This window comes from Choloepus didactylus, chromosome 10 (genome assembly GCF_015220235.1).
Source record: "Choloepus didactylus isolate mChoDid1 chromosome 10, mChoDid1.pri, whole genome shotgun sequence".
NCBI classification, from domain to species: Eukaryota; Metazoa; Chordata; class Mammalia; order Pilosa; family Megalonychidae; genus Choloepus; species Choloepus didactylus.
In genome coordinates, this window is record NC_051316.1 from 15634842 (window position 1) to 15656891 (window position 22050).

General features: G+C 38.5%; 1 pseudogene; it reads right to left on the reverse strand.

The window, feature by feature from the left end:
- Positions 1–19054: 19054 nt before the first annotated feature.
- LOC119545420 lies at positions 19055–19490 on the reverse strand (annotated as a pseudogene).
- Between the last annotated feature and the right edge of the window lie 2560 nt (positions 19491–22050).

Genomic DNA, 22050 nt, shown 5'->3' on the forward strand with positions numbered 1-22050 from the left:
TGAGACACTTTTATAAAATCTTATATTTACAGATATCTCTTGTTGATTCTGTTTCCCTGGAGAACACTAATATACCAACACATACAAAATACTACCTTAACAGTAGTTGTTGTCTTCTTGGGACCACAGAGGTCTGTGAAGCTGAACTGTGCCCATGTCTGAAGCTAACATCAATCTAATACCAAAACCAGGCAAAGATGCCACAAAAAAGGAAAACTACAGGCCTATCTCCCTAATGAATATAGACGCAAAAATCCTCAACAAAATACTTGCAAATCAAATCCAAAGACACATTAAAAAAATCATACCCATGACCAAGTGGGGTTCATTCCAGGCATGCAAGGATGGTAAAAGATAAGAAAATCAATCAATGTATTACAACACATTAACAAATCAAAAGGGAAAAATAAAATGATCATCTCAATAGATGCTGAAAAAGCATTCTACAAAACCCAACATCCCTTTTTGATAAAGACACTTCAAATGGTAGGAATTGAAGGAAACTTACTCAATATAATAAAGAGCATATATGAAAAACCCACAGCCAGCGTAGTACTCAATGGTGAGAGACTGAAAGCCTTCCCCCTAATATCAGGAACAAGACAAGGATGCCCGCTATCACCACTGTTATTCAACATTGTGCTGGAAATGCTAGCCAGGGCAATCTGGCAAGACAAAGAAATAAAAGGCATCCAAATTGGAAAGGAAGAAGTAAAACTGTCATTGTTTGCAGATGATATGATCTTATATCTGGAAAACCCTGAGAAATCGATGATACAGCTACTAGAGCTAATAAACAAATTTAGCAAAGTAGCGGGATACAAGATGAATGCACATAAGTCAGTAATGTTTCTATATGCTAGAAATGAACAAACTGAAGAGACACTCAAGAAAGAGATACTATTTTCAATAGCAACTAAAAAAATCAAGTACCTAGGAATAAACTTAACCAAAGATATAAAAACCTATACAAAGAAAACTACATAACTCTACTAAAAGAAATAGAAGGGGACATTAAAAGATGGAAAAATATTCCATGTTCATGGATAGGAAGGCTAAATGTCATTAAGATGTCAATTCTACCCAAACTCATCTACAGATTCAATGCAATCCCAATCAAAATTCCAACAACTTACTTGGCAGACTTGGAAAAGCTAGTTATCAAATTTACTTCGAAAGGGAAGATGCCTTGAATTGCTAAAGACACTCTAAAAATGAAATACGAAGTGGGAGGACTTACGCTCCCTGACTTTGAAGCTTATTATAAAGCCACAGTTGTCAAAAAAGCATGGTACTGGCACAAAGACAGACATATTGATCAATGGAATCGAATTGAGAATTTGAAGGTAGACCCCCAGATCTGTGGACGACTGATCTTTGATAAGGCCCCCAAAGTCACTGAACTGGGTCATAATGGTCTTTTCAACAAATGGGGCTGGGAGAGTTGGATATCCATATCCAAAGAATGAAAGAGGGCCTGTACCTCACACCCTACACAAAAATTAACTCGAAATGGACCAAAGATCTCAATATAAAAGAAAGTACCATAAAGCTCCTAGAAGATAATGTAGGAAAACATCTTCAAGACCTTGTATTAGGCGGATACTTCCTAGACTTTACACCCAAAGCACAAGCAACAAAAGAAAAAATAGATAAATGGAAACTCCTCAAGCTTAGAAGTTTCTGTACCTCAAAGGAATTTCTCAAAAAGGTAAAGAGGCAGCCAACTCAATGGGAAAAAATTTTTGGAAACCATGTATCTGACAAAAGACTGATATCTTGCATATATAAAGAAATCCTACAACTCAATGACAATAGTTCACACATCCCAATTATAAAATGGGCAAAAGATATGAAAAGACAGTTCTCTGAAGAGGAAATACAAATGGCCAAGAAACACATGAAAAAATGTTCAGCTTCACTAGCTATTAGAGAGAAGCAAATTAAGACCACAATGAGAGACCATTTCACACCAATTACAATGGCTGCCATTAAACAAACAGGAAACTACAAATGCTGGAGGGGATGTGGAGAAATTGGAACTCTTATTCATTGTTGGTGGGACGGTGTAATGGTTCAGCTGCTCTGGAAGTCAGTCTGGCAGTTCCTTAGAAAACTAGATATAGAGTTACCGTTCGATCCAGTGATTGCGCTTCTCGGTATATACTCGGAACATTGGAAAGTAGTGACACGAACAGATATCTGCATGCCAATGTTCATAGTAGCATTATTCACAATTGCCAAGAAATGGAAACAACCCAAATGCCCTTCATATGATGAGTGGATAAATCAAATGTGGTATATACACACAATGGAATACTACACGGCAGTAAGAAGGAACAATGTCGTGAAACATATGACATGGATGAACCTTGAAGACATAATGCTGAGTGAAATAAGCCAGGCACAAAAAGAGAAATATTATATGCTACCACTAATGTGAACCTTGAAAAATGTAAAACAAATGGTTTATAATGTAGAATGTAGGGGAACTAGCAATAGAGAGCAATTAAGGAAGGGGGAACAATAATCCAAGAAGAACAGATAAGCTATCGTGGGTAAATTTAACGTTCTGGGAATGCCCAGGAATGACTATGGTTTGTTAATTTCTGATGGGTATAGTAGGAACAAGTTCACAGAAATGTTGCTATATTAGGTTACTTTCTTGGGGTAGAGTAGGAACACGTTGGAAGTAAAGTAGTTATCTTAGGTTAGTTGTCTTTTTCTTACTCCCTTGTTATGGTCTCTTTGAAATGTTCTTTTATTGTATGTTTTTTAAATTTTTTTAATTTTTTAAATTTTTCATACAGTGGATTTAAAAAAAAGAAGTTAAAAAAAAAAACAAGGAAAAAAATATGCAGAGCCCCCTTGAGATGCTGGTAGAGAATGCAGGGGTATTGGCCTGCCCCACCGCGATGGTTGCTGTTCTAGTTTGCTAATGCTGCAGAATGCAAAACACCAGAGATGGATTGGCTTTTATAAAAAGGGGGTTTATTTGGCTATACAGTTACAGTCTTAAGGCCACAAAGTGTCCAAGGTAACACATCAGTAATCGGGTACCTTCACTGGAGGATGGCCAATGGCATCCGGAAAACCTCTGTTAGCTGGGAAGGCATGTGACTGGCATCTGCTCCAAAGTTCTGGTTTCAAAATGGCTTTCCCCCAGGATGTTCCTCTCTAGCAAGCTTGCTTCTCTTCAGAAGGTCACTCATAGCTGCACTCTGTCCAGTCTGAGTCAGCACATTTATATGGCTCCACTGATCAAGGCCCACCCCGAATGGGCGGGGCCATGCCTCCATGGGAATATCCCATCAGTTATCATCCACAGTTGGGTGGGGCTCATCTCCATACAAACAACCTAATTCAAACGTTCCAACTTAATCCCCACTATTATGTCTGCCCCACAAGATTGCCTCAAAGAATATGGCTTTTTCTGGGGGACATAATACATTCAAACTGGCACATTCCACCCCCTGGACCCCAGAAAAACATATTCTTTCCAAATACAAAATACAGTTGCTAACATGCCCACAGGCATAGGGGACTGGTGGTTTGATGGCTTGAGCCCTCTCCCACAGGATTTGCCCTTAGGAAGACTGTTGCTGCAAAGGAGAAGCTAGGCCTCCCTATAATTGTGCCTAAGAGCCTCCTCCCAAATGCCTCTTTGTTGCTCAGATGTGGCCCTCTCTCTCTACCTAAGCCAACTTGAAAGGTGAAATCACTGCCCTCCCCCCTATGTGGGATCAGACACCCAGGGGAGTGAATCTCCCTGGCAACGTGGAATATGACTCCCAGGGAGGAATGTAGACCCGGCATCATGGGATGGAGAACATCTTCTTGACCAAAAGGGGGATGTGAATGGAAATGAAATAAAGTTCAGTGGCAGAGAGATTCCAAAAGGAGCCAAGAGGTCACTCTGGTGGGCACTCTTACGCACAATATAGACAACCCCTTTTAGGTTCTAATGAACTGGGGTAGCTGGTGATAGATACTTGAAACTATCAAACTACAACCCAGAACCCATGAATCTTGAAGACAATTGTATAAAAATGTATCTTATGAGGGGTGACAATGGGATTGGGAAAGCCATAAGGACCACACTCCCCTGTGTCTAGTTTATGGATGGATGAGTAGAAAAATAGGGGAAGGAAACAAACAAACAAACAAACAGACAAAGGCACCCAGTGTTCTTTTTTACTTCAATTGCTCTTTTTCACTTTAATTATTATTCTTGTTATTTTTGTGTGTATGGTAATGAAGGTGTCAGGGATTGATTTTGGTGATTAATGTACAACAATGTAACAGCACTGTGAACAATTGAATGTACAATTTGTTTTGTATGACTGTGTGGTATGTGAATATATCTCAACAGAATGAATATTTAAAAAAAAAAGAAAAGAAATAGAAAAGGACCTTAAAAGATGGAAAATTATTCCATGTTCATGGATAGGAAGGCTAAATGTCATTAAGATGTCAGTTCTACCCAAACTCATCTACAGACTCAATGCAATCCCAGTCAAAATTCCAACAACCTATTTTGCAGACTTGAAAAAGCTAGTTATCAAATATATTTGGAAAGGGAAGATGCCTCGATTTGCTAACAACTCTCTAAAAAAGAAAAATGAATTGGGAAGACTTACACTCCCTGACTTTGAAGCTTATTATAAAGCCACAGTAGTCAAAACAGCATGGCACTGGCACAAAGATAGATATATTGATCAATAGAATCAAATTGATAATTTGGAGATAGACCCCCAGATCTACAGCTGACTGATCTTTGATGAGGCCCCCAAAGCCACTGAACTGGGTCATAATGGTCTTTTCAACAAATGGGGCTGGGAAAGTTGGATATCCATATCCAAAAGAATGAAAGAGGACCCCTACCTCACACCCTACACAAAAATTAACCCAAAGTGGATCAAAGACCTCAATGTAAAAAACAGTACCATAAAACTCCTAGAAGATATTGTCGGGAGACATCTTCAAGACCTTGTATTAGGAGGTCACTTCCTAAACCTTATACCTAAAGCACAAGCAACAATGGAAATAGATATATGGGAACTCCTCAAGCTTAGAAGTTTCTGTACCTCAAAGGAATTTGTCGAAAGGTGAAGAGGCAGCCAATTCAATGAGAAAAATCTTTGAAAACCATGTATCTCATAAAAGACTAATATCTTGCATATACAAAGAAATGCTACACCTCAGTGATAATTGTACAGACAACCCAATTATAAAATGGGCAAAAGATGTGAAGAGACAGTTCTCTGAAGGGGAAATACAAATGCCCAAGAAACACATGAAAAAATGTTCAGCTTCACTAGCTATTAGGGAGATGCAAATTAAGACTGCAATGAGATACCATCTCACACCAGTGAGAATGGCTGCCATTAAACAAACAGGAATCTACAAATGCTGGAGGGGATGTGGAAATATTGGAACTCTTATTTATTGTTGGTGGGGCTGTATAATGATTCAGCCACTCTGGAAGACAGTCTGGCAGTTCCTTAGAAAACTAGATATAGAGTTACCCTTCAATCCAGCAATTTCACTTCTCGGTATATACCTGGAAGTTCTGAAAGCAGTGACACAAACAGATATCTGCATGACAATGTTCATAGCAGCATTATTCACAATTGCCAAGAGATGGAAACAACCCAAATGTCCTTCAGCAGATGAGTGGATAAATAAAATGGATATATACACACGATGGAATACTACATGGCAGTAAGAAGGAACGATGTCATGAAACATGTGACAACATGGAAGAACCTTGAAGACATAATGCTGAGTGAAATAAGCCAAGCACAAAAAGAGAAATATTATATGCTACCACTAATGTGTACATTGAAAAATGTAAAATAAATGGTTTATAATGTAGAATGTAGGGGAACTAGCAATAGAGAGCAATTAATGGAGGGGGAATGATAACCCAATAAGAACAAATAAGCTATTGTGGGTAATTTTAATGTTCTGGGAATGCCTGGGAATGACTATGGTTTGTTAATTTCTGGTGGGATGGTAGGAACAAGTTTACAGAAATGTTGCCATATTAGGTTATTTTTTGGGGGTAGAGTAGGAACATGTTGGAAGTAAAGTAGTTATATTATGGTTTGTATGAAATGCTTTTTTATTGTATGCTTTTTGTAAAATTTTTTATATGGTTAACAGTTAATTTAAAAAAAGTTAATTAAAAAAATAACAATGAAAAAAATATGCACAGTGCCCCTGAGGAGCTGGTGAAGAATGCAGGGGTGTTGGGCTTCCCCACCTCGATGGTTTCTGATGTGCTCACAGACATAGGGGATGGTGGTTTGATGGGCTGAGCCCTTTACCACAGGACTTGCCCTTGGGAAGACTGTTGCGGCAAAGGAGAGGCTAGGCTTGCCTATAATTGTGCTTGAGTCTTCTCCTGAATGCCTCTTTGTTGCTCAGATGTGGTCCCCTCTCTCTAGCTAAGTCAACCTGGCAGGTGAAATCACTGCCCTCCCCCAAACATGTAATCTGACACCCAGGGTGTACATCTCCCTGGCAACATGGAATATGACTCCCAGGGAGGAATCTATACCCAGCATCATGGGATGGAGAACATCTTCTTGACCAAAAGGAGGATGTGAAATGAAATGGAATAAGCTTCAGTGGCAGAGATAGATTCCAAAACGAGCCAAGAGGTCACTCTGGTGGGCACTCTTATGCACAATATAGATAACCCTTTTTAGGTTCTAATGAATTGGAATAGCTAGCAGTAAATACCTGAAGTATCAAACTATAACTCAGAACCCTTGAATCTTGAAGATGATTATATAAAAATGTAGTTTATGAGGGGTGACAATGTGGTTGGGAAAGCCATAAGAACCACCCTCCCCTTAGTCCAGTGTATGGATGGATGAGTAGAAAAATGGGGGCAAAAAAAAAAAAAAAAGGCACCCAGTGTTCCTGTTTCCTTAATTGTTCTTTTTCACTTTAATTTTTATTCTTATTATTTTTGTATGTGTGGTAATGAAAATGTCCAAAAATTAATTTTGGTGATGAATGCACAACTATATAATGGTACTGTGAACAATTGATTGTACACTGTGTATGACTGCATGGTATGAATGGAATGTGAATATATCTCAATAAAATTGAATTTAAAAAAAAGAACTAAATCTGCCTCCAAACATGTCACTGCTCTCAGGATATTTTTGTTTCCTTTTTTAGACTATAAATGTATAGAACTCAAATGGCTTCTACCTACTCTTCGTTAATTCTGCCTGGATAATTCCTATTTACACCACTGGTTCCAAAGGTCTCTAAAGAGATCTAAGTAGGTCCAGGAAAATTGTGTGAAAGGTCCTAATAGGTTGAATCATTTCATTTAATGGTATTCTGAAAGCCTCAAGTGGAAAGGAAACCCTTAATTCTACCTCTAATTACCACAGTTAAGTAAAAGCTTTGACGTCCGATTTGCTTCTTTTCCTCAGGCTGTTTTTACGCCATCCACCATCAGTGTGCTGGGAAGGCATTCAGAAGCTGTTTTATGCCTTCCACCTTCAGTGTGCTAGGAAGGAATTCAGAAGCAATGAGCTCAGCCCCAGCCAGACAAATCAACATGCTTTACACAAAGCCCAGGAAAACCAAGTGTGCTTCCCCCAATGTAGCATGTCATTTAAGCCCCCAAGCCTCTACCCAGGATGTTTCTTCTACATTGGAGCCCTTCACTTTCCTCTCTGATTAGCTATACACCTCCTGATCATTTTCATGTCCCTGCTTGAGCTCTCTTTTTGACTCTTGGGCAGTGTGTTCATCATTCTACTATGCTCCTATAGCACTTAGTTCATACCTGAATATTAGCTTTAATCACCGTGTTAATCAGGTTAGGATAGGTTATTGGGCAGTACTAATCAAGCCTCAAAATCTTAGGTATAATATTAACACAGGCTTATTTATTTTCAAAGCAAAGACTGCTCAGATAAAAGTGATTCTCCAGGACACCTGTCTGCCACTCAGACTCAGACATCCAGGCTGACAATTGTCCTCATTACCATATCATCTGGAATGTGGGGCCTATTCAGTCAGCACAGCAGGAGGAAAGGACGCTGGTCCAGAAATGATGCCGACACTTCCAACCACAGCCCATTGGCCAGAAATAGTCACTCTGAAGCTGTGTAACTGCAAGGGGTAATGTGTGCCCAGGAGAAAAGCTGAAGGTACGGGTGAGCGTTGCAAGCCTAAACTACAATTAATCTTTATGTACTCCAGGTAAGGTAAATGTCTCCAATGAGAGTGTGTGAGCATCTTAATTGAAGGAAACATGATTATTCTCATTGCAAGATTCTGGGTTCTGAAGACAGTGCCTGTACCCTAGTAAGTGCTCATTAAATATTTGTTGAATGAATGAACAAATGAATGAATGCTTTAAACTAATTGAGCTCCACTACCTGGGACTGAGGAAGAGCCCAGCATCTCCAAAAGTACATGGCCACCAATATCAGAATTAAGTCAAGATATTTTGAAGAAATGAGGAGGACAAAATGGTTGTTGAGGAGGCATTGGTGTTGGCTTTGCAGCACTTCGTAGATATTTGTTGACTGAGTAAATGGATGGATGGATGAAGTTTGGGTAGACTGCTTCCCCATCCCTGTTTCTCAGACCAATATCTTTCACTTAAGTTATTACAATGGCCTCTATAATGAATGTCATTGTTTCCAATCTCTTTTCTCCCTCCCAATGCATCTTCTACACTGTTGCCTGATCCATCCTTTTAAAACTCAGATTGAATCATATGATCATCTTACTTTAAAAAAAATTCTCAATAACTCCATCAGAAAATTTAAAAGGAGCTAAAATTCTTCACATGATACCCAAGATCCCTCACAGTTTGACTGGAACTTGCATCTCTACCATCCTCTACCTACTTCTCCCTATCCTTGCCCTCCCACACACACCCAATCAGCTTCAGTCACACTGGACTACTAGCTCTTCAAAAGCAGGCACTTTCACATTTGTGACCCTGTGCTCATTCTTTTCCTTTTTCTTCCTATCCAAGGGTGACTCAGTCAAGTGTTAGTTCCCCTGTGGAGACTTCCCTCTCACTTCAGTCAGAATTGTTCCCTTCTACGTGCTCCCAGTTCATCTAGTTTATACTTTTAAATACTGCACTTGGGTAATATGCTTTCTATTTGAAACACAAACATTACAGCTGGAAGAACTTTCTAGTTGTGTATGTGTATCCATTAGAGTGTAGTTTCTGGAGAGCAGGGATCATGTTTGACTTTCTTGATTAGGAGAGTACATTGCCCATCATAAGCATCACTCATTCTTTTATTCAACAAGGGCTTTTGAGTGCCAGATATGTAACAGGCATGTAGAAATGAGTCAAATCCCAGAGAGGGCTCTGTTCACCCAAAACCCTTTGGTCATTTTCACACAATACACACTGCCATATGGCGATTTCATCATTAATTAAGCTGGTTACATCATTAAACATGAACGTCATTCTCTTGCAGGATGACTAGTTTAGAAAGTGCTAAACAGAAGCCCTCACTTTGAAATACTTCCCTGGTAATATCTCATATTCATTTGCCAGGAAATTTTTTATTGGCCAGCCTGACCTTTGGGTGATGGACTTGGGCTGGTTACAAGATGCAGACATGGGCAACCCATGGCTTATGTGCATATATTGCCACACATGCCCCTATTTCTCGAGAAAAGTGTTTTTTAAATGAACTTTAATCTTTTCAATGGCTGCACAAAACTGTTTTAGTGCACACTGGGTTTTCATTTTATTTCCTTTTAGGTCATTGATAGAGAAACATGTGAATTCTTTCAAACAGCTTCTATTTTCTTCAGGTGGCTGTTGAAATGCACACTGCATTTCCTCTGTGAATTCAATAAAACACACCAGCCGTAGGCACCCATTCTCCTTTCAGAACTGGCCCTGTTATTTGGATTAAAGTTAATTACGTCCACAAACCAAAGGGAAAATAACCCCTTCATTTGTAAATTAGCTTAATCCCAGTATTTCTGTGTCAAACTAAGAAAGAATCACATGAAAACACATCAGTCATGAGCTTCTCTATTTAATTATCTGAAATAATGTTCATCTGGGAAGTTTTCCATTCCCACTAAGACAAAAACAGAAACAATGAACTCCCCACAGCTACTTGGACTTTAATCTGTGAGTTCCTCCCCTCTTACCTTCCCCAAAACTTTGGTGGATGGTAAAGGGCAAGCCTCTTGATTCCTGGATTTATGGGAGCTCCAAAAGCTCCCATAAATCCACAGGGGCCAAATCCCACTTTCCAGAAGCCATTTCCTGCTGCAATACATTGGTTTTGCTTTCAGTTGTGCCCACTATTTTTTTGTTAGAAAGAATGGAAGTAAACGTCTCTCTTTTTTAAGTTTGTAGAAAACTGAAAGTGCTTTTTCCCTTTCTAAGAAGAGATGCATTTAAATCCAGTTCTATCCTATGAAAGTCATAGGTTGGCTATGATAAGAGTTGAAATCTCCAAGAGCACTGACTAAGAATAGTACCTACAATTGAACTTTGGGGTTTCTTCCTGTCTGGGGAAATACCTTGGCAAGTAACCCGTCATCCATCAGATACGGTGATTCAATAGTCAAGTTCCTGCCTGCTTAGCTCTAACAGTAATATATACTTCAATAGTGAATGAGGTGTGGAGACCTAGTCCCACCATGCCCTGTGGTTGCCCACGCAGCATCCCCATGTCATCTGATTCCATCTTCCTCTTCTCATCTGCTGCCGTGGACACTCTGCACCTGCACCACAACTACACAGGATACCACCCAAAACAGGAGCATGTTGCTTTCCCTTCTGGTCACTTTGCCTCACCTAGGATGTTCTGCCCAAGTGCAGCCAAAGCTATGGCCTCTCGTCCCAACAGCTGATTATCCAGTAGAATAAGTGAGAGACAGTTGCATTCCGCCACTCTCACCCATTCTTTTTTTTAATTAATATTTATTGAGATATATTCACATACCATGCAGTCATACAAAGCAAAGCATATATTCAATTGTTTACAGTACCATTATACAGTTGTGCATTCATCACCAAAATTAATTTTTGACATTTTCATTACCACACACAGAAAAATAAGAATAAAATTTAAAGTGAAAAAGAACAATTAAAGTAAAAAAGAACACTGGGGGCCTTTTTTTTTCCCTTCCCCCATTTTTCTACTCATCCATCCATAAATGAGACAAAGAGGAGTGTGGTCTATATGGCTTTACCAATCACATTGTCACCCCTCATAAGCTACATTTTTATACAATTGTCTTCAAGATTCATGGGTTCTGGGTTGTAGTTTGATAGTTTCAGGTATTTACTGCTAGCTATTCCAAATCGTTAGAACCTAAAAAGTTTTGTCTATACTGTGCAAAAGAGTGCCCACCAGCGTGACCTCTCGGCTCCTTTTGGAATCTCTCTGCCACTGAAGCTTATTTCATTTCCTTTCACATCCCCCTTTTGGTCAAGAAGATGTTCTCCATCCCATGATGCCGGGTCTAGATTCCTCCCCAGGAGTCATATACCACATTGCCAGGGGGATTCACGCCCCTGGGTGTCAGATCCTATGTCGGAGGGAGGGCAATGATTTCACCTGCCAAGTTGGCTTAGCTAGAGAGAGAGAGCCACATCTGAGCAACAAAGAGGCATTCAGGAGGAGGCTCTTAGGCACAATTATAGGGAGGCCTAGCCTCTCCTTTGCAGCAACAGTCTTCCTAAGGGAAGCCCTGTGGTAGAGGGCTCAGCCCACCAAACCACCAGTCCCCTATGTCTGTGAACACATCAGCAACCATCGAGGTGGAGGAGCCCAACACCCCTGCATTCTCCAGCAGTTCCTTATGGGGGCTATGCATATTTTTTCATTGTTTTTTTTTTTTAATTAACTCATTTTTTAAATCAACTATGTCAAAAAAAATTTTTTAAACATACAATAAAAAAAAATTTCAAACAAACCATAACAAGGGAGTCCAACATGTACCTACTCGACCCCAAGAAAATAACCTAATATCACAACTTTTTTGTGAACTTGTTCCTACCATACCCATCAGAAGTTAACAAACCATAGTCATTCCTGGGCATTCCCAGAACATTAAATTTACTCATGATAGCTTATCTATTCTTATTGGGTTATTGTTCCCCCTTCACCAATTGCTCTCTATCGCTAGTTCCCCTACATTCTACATTATAAACCATTTGTTTTAGGAATGTGTTTTTTAACCCGCAGGTGTTTGTGAATTTTCTAAGTCTCTGATGGTTATTGACTTCTAATTGTATTCCATTGTGCTCAGAGAATGTGCTTTGAATAATTTCAATTTTTTTTGAACTTATTGAGGCTTGTTTTATGTCCCAGCATATGGTCTATTCTGGAGAAAGTTCCGTGAGCACTAGCGAACAATGTGTATCCTGGTGATTTGGGATGTAGTGTTCTATATATGTCTGTTAAATCCAATTCATTTATCCAATTGTTTAGGTTTTCAATTTCCTTATTGGTCTTCTGTCTAGTTGATCTATCTATAGGAGAGAGCGATGTGTTGAAGTCTTCCACAATTATTGTGGAAACATCAATTGCTTCCTTTAGTTTTGCTAGTGTTTCTCTCACGTATTTTGTGGCACCATGATTGGGTGCATAAACATTTATGATTGTTATTTCTTCTTGTTGAATTAACCCTTTTATTAGTATGTAGTGGCCTTCTTTGTCTCTCATAACATTCTTACATTTAAAGTCTATTTTATCTGAGATTAATATTGCTACTCCTACTTTCTTTTGGCTGTAGCTTGCATGAAATATTTTTTCCATCCTTTCACTTTCAATTTCTTTGTGTCCCTGTGTCTAAGATGAGCCTCTTGTATACAACATGTTGATGGTTCATATTTTTTGATCCATTCTGCCAACCTATATCTTTTAATTGGGGAGTTTAATCTATTTACATTCAACGTTATTACTGTGAAGGCATTTCTTGAAGCAGCCGTCCTATCCTTTGGTTAATGTTCGTCAGATATATTTTTTTCCCTCTCTCTCTTATTGTCCTTTAATGAACCAATATTAAATCTCTTTAATACTGAACCTTTCTCCATATCTCTCTTTCCTTTCTTTGTTTCTCTGTTGGTAGGGCTCCCTTTAGTATCTCAAGTAGGACAGATCTTTTATTAGCAAAATCTCTCAGGATTTGTTTGTCTGTGAAAAATTTAAGCTCTTCCTCAAATTTGAAGTGGAGCTTTGCTGGATAATGTATTCTTGGTTGGAAATTTTTCTCTCTCAGAATTTTAAATATGTAATGCCACTGCCTTCTTGCCTCCATGGTGGCAGCTGAGTAGTCACTACTTAGTCTTACGTTGTTTTCTTTGTATGTGGTGAATTGCTTTTCTCTTGCTGCTTTCAGAACTTGCCCCTTCTCTTCAGTATTTGAGAGTCTGATCAGAATATGCCTTGGAGTGGGTTTATTTGGATTTATTATATTTGGAGTTCGCTAGGCATTTATGCTTTGTGTATTTATATTGTGTAGAAGGTTTGGGAAGTTTTCCCCAACAATTTCTTTGGATACTCTTCCTATCCCTTTACCCTTCTCTTCCCCTTCTGGGACACCAATGGGTCTTATATTTGGACATTTTATTTTATCTATCATATCCTGAGGTCCATTTTGACTTTTTTGATTTTTTTCCCCATTCTTTCTTTTAATCTTTCATTTTCCATTCTGTGGCCCTCGAGGTCACTGATTCGTTGTTCAGCTTCCTCGAGCTTTGTATCATGAGTATCCAGAATCTTTTTAATTTGGTCAAGAGTTTCTTTTATTTCCATAAGATCATTTATTTTTTTATTTACTCTTGCAATGTATTCTTAATGCTCTTCTAGGGTCTTCTTCATGTCCTTTAGTCGTCTTCATGTCCTTTATCTCCTGTGCCATGCTCTTCTTCATATCCTTTATATCCTGTTCCATGCTCTTGTTGTTTGTCTTTAGTTCTTTGATTAATTGCTCCAAGTACTGTGTCTCCTCTCATCTTTTGATTTGGGTGTTTAGGTTTGGGTTACCCAGATCATCTGTTTTTTTCATATGCTTTAAAATTTTCTGTTGTTTTGGCCTCTTGGAATTTGCTTTACTTGATAGGGTTCTTTTAGGATATGTAGGATTATTCAAAGACTAGTATCTAATTTGTCAGATCTACAGCTTGGTGGTGTACACTTTCTCTAACTAACCAGTAGATGGCATCTGCTAGTCACCTATTCCCCTCAAGTCAGTTCTCCCCAACTTTGTTTTTGTGGTGAGTGGGGGTCTGATTCTTGTGTGGTCCAATTGGTGCACCATGTTTGGGTGTGTTGTTGGTGCTGTCTGCCCTGAATGTGGGGTGTGTGTCTGAGCGGTTAGGGAGGGAGGGAAGCTTTAATAACCAAACCTCCCATGTGTTCCTGGAGATTTAAGGCTGTTGCAAGAGTCTAAACCTTCATTTCAGTCTCACCACAGATTGTCTCTGCTGCTGACCCACAAGTCCTTGGTATTGGCATATGGTCCCTGGGATTTCCGAGTAGGTCCCTCTTCCAAGCCATGCCCTTCTAGGGCCTCTGCTGAGGGAAGGTTGTGCTATTTCACAAGTGCATGCCGTCTCTCAAGGGAAGTTCTAGGCCGCCAGGCTGTGTAGGTGCATTCCCAGCCTGCTGTAAGGATGGCTGTATGGGGTGTGTTAATTTACCCATTTTTGCACAGCTCTGCCTTCCCAGCTCTGGGAAAATTAGCTGTGGGTGTGCAAAAGGCTATTGTCCATCCCTGATGTTGTGGCATGTATGTGTGTTGCCGGAAACACTTCCTGTCATGCTGGGTTTTTTGGCATGGCTCTGGGCTGTGGCACCGGCACCGGGCAGGAGCATTCCCAGCCCACTGGGAAAATGGCTGCAAAGGGCATGGTTATTTTCCCCTTTTGGCTTACCTCTACCTGCCTTGCTCTGAGACAATTAGCAGCAGGTGCGTGAAAGGCTATCTTCCATGCCAGATATTGAGGCGTTCACACAGCCTGTTCCTGCTGCGCTTCACTGTGCAGTTCTTGCTGCCATATCTGCAGCTGCTTTTGGGTTTTTTAAAAAAGAACTAGTCTGCCTCCAAATGCCAATCCGCGGTTTCCCCACACCGCAGTGTGGCTGCTGTATATTCATCAGGCTTACTTGTTTCAGAATGCAGACTCCCAGTTTCACCAAGTGCACGGTTCCTGTGGATTTAGCAGACCTTGTCCAGCTGGTGCATCGCTGGAACTGATGTTTTGGGTCACTTTCTGGCTTATCTAGTATTTTTCACAGAGGTGTTTTTTTGCCCTGTCTCACCTAGCCACCATCTTAGATTCTCCTCTCACCCATTCTTTTCATGTACAAAGTCAAGCCTTTTTTTTTAATTGTTGAAAATATAAATTTTTTGTTTTGTAAGCAAAGAATCAAACATTTGAACCAAAGTAAAGAGAGTGATGTCATCTCTTCAGCTGAAAGGCATAGATAAGACTTTCTCAGCAGATTTTCAATGTCCTTCAAGTTGATAACTAATACAAAATTCCATAATACAATTGCTAATAATTACATACTAAAATATGGACTGTATTTCTTATATTAAAATGCTTTCTACAACTTTACTAAACTGTAGTTTTGCAAAAGATAAAAGTAGTTGATTAGTTCTATATGATAAAATGAACTTCCAGTAAAAGAAAGACTATTAGGAGAAACTAAAAATACATTAGATGATGCAAATCAGCTTAAACATGCAAACAAAACAGAAAAGAGCTGTGCTGGTATTCAGCAATCGAACTTGGATAATGCCAGTGGGCTGCATGGTCAGCAAGAGAACAAGGCAGTCATGGTGCTGTTGCTCACATGGTTTTTACACATGATTTTTAACCCTCCCTAAAGTACAGGAAGTCATCTAACACAATTTATGGGATTTAAAACACTGTTGATTTATTTAGTTTTCCTCGTGCTTTACAAAATTAATTTATGTAGTGAATTAGTCCCTAAATTGGAAAATGTTACAAGTGAATTGAAAAACTTCCTGTGATAAAGCCTTCAAATATCAAGAAACGAGCATAAGTATTTTCTGCCTGAATGTAGCACTTTAACCACTAAGGTTTTAACTGTTTAAAGTGGAAATTGGTATCACCAAATGGAACACATATCCTACCTTCTTAAATACCATATTTTGTTTATCTTGATTCAAATTAATTATTAAACATCACTTGTGCAATTTGTTCACAGTGATGCCCTCAGGGACTACTGAGGATCCTGTTAAATTCTTAGCTGCTACAACTTTAATGTTTGCTTTAAATTTAGTTTTTGGTTTCCTGCCCTGCCCTCAGCTCCATATCTTATTGGGCACCTTCCTGTAGGAGCACTCCTTCAATATTTGTGATTTGTTCACAAGCAGAAATCAGTTCACCAAACTTGTTAGACTTAGGCGTGAAGAATAAGTAGACTCTGAAGGCAGGGATGTGAGGCACTCGCTTCTGAGTAAAGAGAATGAGTATTTGTGTAACATCTCCCCTGCTCCTCTCTGGATTGGTGATACTGCCAAAATTAAATTCCAAACAGGTGAAGTTTGATGTTTCTGTTAGGTACCCAAGAAAACATCCACCACAGTATCTTAAGAACCCTATTAAACAGAATTTTTAAAATTCTTTTCACAGAGGAAGAGAGTCTGATAGCAAGTTTCTAAAGGGATCAGTGAGAAGGTAGAACCATATAAATCAGCAGCTGGCTTAATTGGCTTCCTATAAATGTAACAAATTAGGTTACAAACTCCAAAAGCAATTTAATGAATCATCATATGAAACAATGAACTCAAAGCTTAATTACCCATATGAATGAATCATTAATACCTCAAGCCTGCTCAATACCTGATATTTATGTAATGTTGGTGCTCATTTGCTGAGTAAGGCAATGAGCAGCTCACTGGGTAAGCAGGAGAAGCAGCCCTCATAGCAGTCATAATGTGGCACAGTAAAAGCTGGGCTGTTTTCTTCTGTTTCTAAACTCAAGCTATGTATTTCAAGAGCTAGGTTATCTTTTGTTATATCAATTCAGATGCAGTTGCTTAGCAAATGCCAATTTTTTCAGGTAGACATGATAGAATGCTGTGAATTTACAAGAGGAAGTGATGGCAACTGATAATAACTCTCATGTACAGGAGTCATTAAAAAAACAACTTCCTAACAGCCCCAGGCTTCTGAAAAATGTCAACAGGTGAGAAAATACATGGGCAACACAGTTCCTTAATGGACTTTAAAAACTGAAAACAGGCACATGCATACAAACAAAACCCTCTGTTCTGAGTACAGCTTTTTGAGTGTTTAAATGAACTTTATGAAATAATTAGCTTTCCATTTTTTTAATATTCTTACTTGACAAAATTGAAAGTTGGTACTTTTATTTCAGTCCCCACACTTTTAGGAAATTTTACTTTCTCCTGTGAACTGCAAGTATGAGAACCACTAGAACATATATTAAACAACAGCAACATGTTGCTGGTGAGTTGAAGGGTATGATTTTACATAAAGAAAAGCATTTCATAACCACAGACCAGGATACACACACTTTTGGTGGGAAAGTTTTCCCACAGCCTTGTAATCAATTGTGGAAAAACAATTAGCTAAACTGACAGGGAAACCTTTAAGAGTGTTGAAAAAAGGTCTCAGGAAATACATCCAGAGCCAAAGGAATAAGAGTTATGTTATATTTCTCCCCCAAAGGAGGTTGGGAAGAAGAAGAAACAACAATAATTTTGAACATTTATCTTGTCAAACTTCTCAAAACCACAAACTACATTTCTAACCCTAATTTAAAAATTCCTGCCGACGGTCACAAGAAAGTAAAGATCACACAATAGAAACCTATTTACACTACATGTAATAAATGTATTGAAATTGCATGTAATGAATTAATAATTCAGGTACCATGTTTAGGGAAATATCTGGTACATATAAGTGCTCAATAGCTATTAGCTTTGATTATTATTGGAATTATTAGATACGCCTTCCTTCTAAACCTTCTTCACAGAAAAAAGGAGGCACAGTGAACTGATGAGATTTAAGGACAGCTATTAATATGAGAATTGCAATGTAAGATGAAACTAAGTAGACTCATTAAAAATTACAAAAGTTTTAAAGATTCTATGGTAGTTTCTTTCAAAAACTTTTTTGCTTTTTTATATATTTTTTGGTTTACACTGTAATAAATAGAAATATGGTTATAACAATACAATTTTGAACACTGAACTATTTATCATTTTAATACAAATTCAGATTATGTTCATATCATTGACCTTCAATTGCAGCAGCCCATGAGTTTAGCTACATACATTGTCACCCCACCCCACCCTGCCACTGAGTGAAACAGCTCAAGATACACATATAACATGTGTACAACAGAGACACAAACAGGCCTTCTATAAAGTAAATCAATCTTTTACAATGTAAATAGCTGTCCCTTATTGGAAATTTTTATATCCAGTTTACTTTTTGTTTTCTAAATTTGGATACTAATAATAATTAGACAATAATCTCTATAAAGCAAAAAGTTTATCTCTGTGAAAACTCAAGTAATTCTTGATGGCAGTATTTTTCTTATTCATCCAGAAAGAATGATGTGTAAAAGGCCCAAAGGGGAAAAATCACTTCAAATGAGCAAAGCAAAGGAGATCTGAAAAATAATGTATTTAACAGTGTGTGTGTGTGGGGGGGGGGGTGTAAAAATTTCAAGTAAATTCTGTTGAAAATATTTATATTCAAAGACAGCTTTAATTTAGAAAAATTTAGATTTTTCTCGATAATCAGAAATGTTGGAAGACATTAATTCTTTGAAGTCATAATAAGAGACTTGCAGAATTTAATTTCTACATAAATGACTTTGAATATACAAAGTATCGAATTTAAAAAGTAGTATGGCAGGAAAATAAACTGGCAGAAATAATTATTCAATCATCAGCAATAATTAAGACCACCATATCAAAGATTTTCTGTACACAAAAGATGAGAAAATATTGTTACAAGATTTTACAGCATCCAATTGAATTCAACCCTAATTTATTACTATTATACTTCTTTCTTCTTTAGTATAAGTAGACCCACATTATCTCCAGTCAATTCATAGTGTTTATTACGTCAACCATCACAGGCAGGAAACGTCATAGAACGCCAACACTTGCAATAAGCTCCATTAGTAAGACACAAATCTTCAATTTATTTCATTCATCACTTTGGGATTTTCCTTCTGTATTTTAAGATTAATCAAGCTATCCTTCTGTTGTTTTTTCTTCAGAAGCAATGGACGTATAGCAAGATAGCCAAGTAGTGCAAGCACACCAGGGAAAGGCAATAACCGAAGCCATTCTGAAACTGTGAGCCGGGCAAATCCAGTAATGCTCTCGGGGACTGGGAGCCGCTTGGGATACTTGGGGAGCTGCACCTGCACGATGCGGGCCTTCATCTCCAACACCATCCTCGCCAGCGGCGTCCGCTCCTCTCCTGCGCCCCCCTTGCCCCACTGACGGAGCTGCGGCGCCTGCGCGGAGAAGGGACTTGCCCTGCGACGGTCAAGCCTTTTAAACTTCAACAGAAAGTTTTTTTAAAGTCCAAATCCAGTAGTAAAACTATAAAAGATAATACAAACTGATATTTGAAATATATTTCACAGAATTACCCAACTGGAACAAAAGTTAAGAAAATAAAGATTTTGAAGGGTGACGATGGTCACAGCCTTATTTATAATAATGGGAAATGGTTTTTGTCGTGTTCACCCGTGCAATCACCAGTGTCTATACAATGCTTATTCTAGGGTAGTCATTAAGTATTTATTAAATTAATGAATGCCACATAAATCATGGTATTTTGCTGATTTAAATCTTTAAATCCTTTTAGATGAGAAATATAATGTTCCAGTGATGACAGAATCCAGAAGAGAAGTTATCTGTGGAGAGATGGGGTACAGACTGAGAAGGGATGTCTTATGCGGTGCTGGAGGTATTGATCTGGATGGTGGTTGCTGGATAAATACAGGTACAAAATGTCAGCCAGCTGAACACTTAAGTTTAGTACACTTTTTGCACTTTACTGCGTCTACGGTACCCACAATTTTTTTTTAAGTAGGTTGCTGCAGTAAGATGCTTTTGATCTATGGGAAATTCTGTTTTGTCTACATTCAGACCATTTGTCTAATTTTGTTTTTTGGGGATCATTTATTCCTGGGCCTATCCATCTGCTGCTTGATTAGAATTTACATATTGGTCCTATGTCCCACTACCTCTTGGTTAACTGATTTATAATTCCTTGATAACTCTGTTTGAATATGTTTTGCTTTTCTGGAAAAAATAAACTCGAAGCTACAAAATAAAGACCTAAAAGAAAAAAAAGCATAAATTTTCTGGGACATTTAGACACACTAGGTCAAGAATTTAAAAAACAATATGAAGTTGGTCATTTTGCAGGATTTCTGGAATCTTAACTGAGACATCTCCTTAGGGAAGCACCAAAAAGTAATGTGGACACTCTCTCAAGTTCACCCTGTATGTGGATGCCCTTTGTCTAGCAACTTTCTTACCTACCTGGAGAGCAACTAACAACTTCAGATCTTAGTCACCAAGGAAATGGTGCTGTTCCAGAAAGACGTGTTAGCTATGTGAGGTTAAACTGGTCACTTAACCCCTTGATCTACACTTCAGTTTCCTCTTAAAATCAAGAAGCTGAGAGTAGATCTAAGGTCACAATCAGCCCTAGATATCCATATTGCAATGAAAAGTGAGTCTTAGTTGTATTAGCAGTACTTCTGGTATCTTCAATTTGACTTAGGAGAATAATAAGTAGAAAGATCAAAGGTCTTATTTTTTTATTTAACTTTGTGTCAACATAAAAATAATAGTTTAACTTACATTTCCCAATTGAACAATGGAAATGATGGCCTTGTATGATGAAGATTCAACAAATAGCTAGAAGCAAAGAATTTCATTCTTTTTCACAGTGCATCAAATTGAGCACATCTACCTGACTCTAAACAAGTATCAATGAATGTCTTTGAAGCTATTAAAATGAAGTATCTTTAATGCCTCAGAGTTACTGTATCATCACAAAGTAAGTGGCTCATCTCCCTTTCAGAAGTCTGGACCATCCCTAAAATTTTCTTAGAGTTTATGACAAGTCTACCTTTGAAATTTTAAGTTAAATATTAATATCATGACCAAACTGGGTGGAAACCAGGAATACTTGAAATAAAGCTAAAAACTCAAAATAAAGCTAAAAGCTAAAAATTCAGCTTTGTTCTTACTCTGTAGTTATAAGGAGCCAGAAAGGAATGAGGTGCATCATGTTAAGCCTCTCTGCAATTCACTAATCTGCTGGCAGGACTAGCTTAGTTGCTTTGGAGGAATAATGAGCTCAAGATATTTTCTTAACCTTAAGCTGGAATTTTCTAATATTGATTAACTGTCACTATGAACTGAATGGACTTGTGTTGCTGGACCAAAAATAGCCATCCTTTCGTCATCATCAAAAAACAGTTTTGAAGAATCTGCCTCACCCATAGCCTGGAAGAGACCACCCCACAGACTATAACTGCTTGGAGGAAGGGATGGGGAGGGCACCTGACCTAAATGTGACCAATCAGAGCCTCCCATCCAGGAATATGGAATTGGCAATGAATCAGTCAGATATGTTGGACCTGGAGCTGAAGGGTCATGTAAAGTTAGATCCAGAGCTGACAACCTGGCATTCTGAAGACAAATACAAGTCAAAGTTATGGACAGCAGAACTGGAAGGCTGACTGAGAATATAGGACAGCCCAAAGGGGAATCCAGCAGATCACCAAGGGAAGAAGATATGAGTGGTGCTGGAAAGGGAAGGGTGGAGATGGTAGATGCCTATGGCTTCCTAGTTCCTAGGACACACTGCTATACTCCTGGCCTTCGGGTTTTTTTTAAATTCAATTTTATTGAAATATATTCACATACCATACAATCATCCCTGGTGTACAATCAACTGTTCACAGTACCAACTTATAGTTGTGCATTCATCACCCCAATCTGTTTTTGAACATTTCC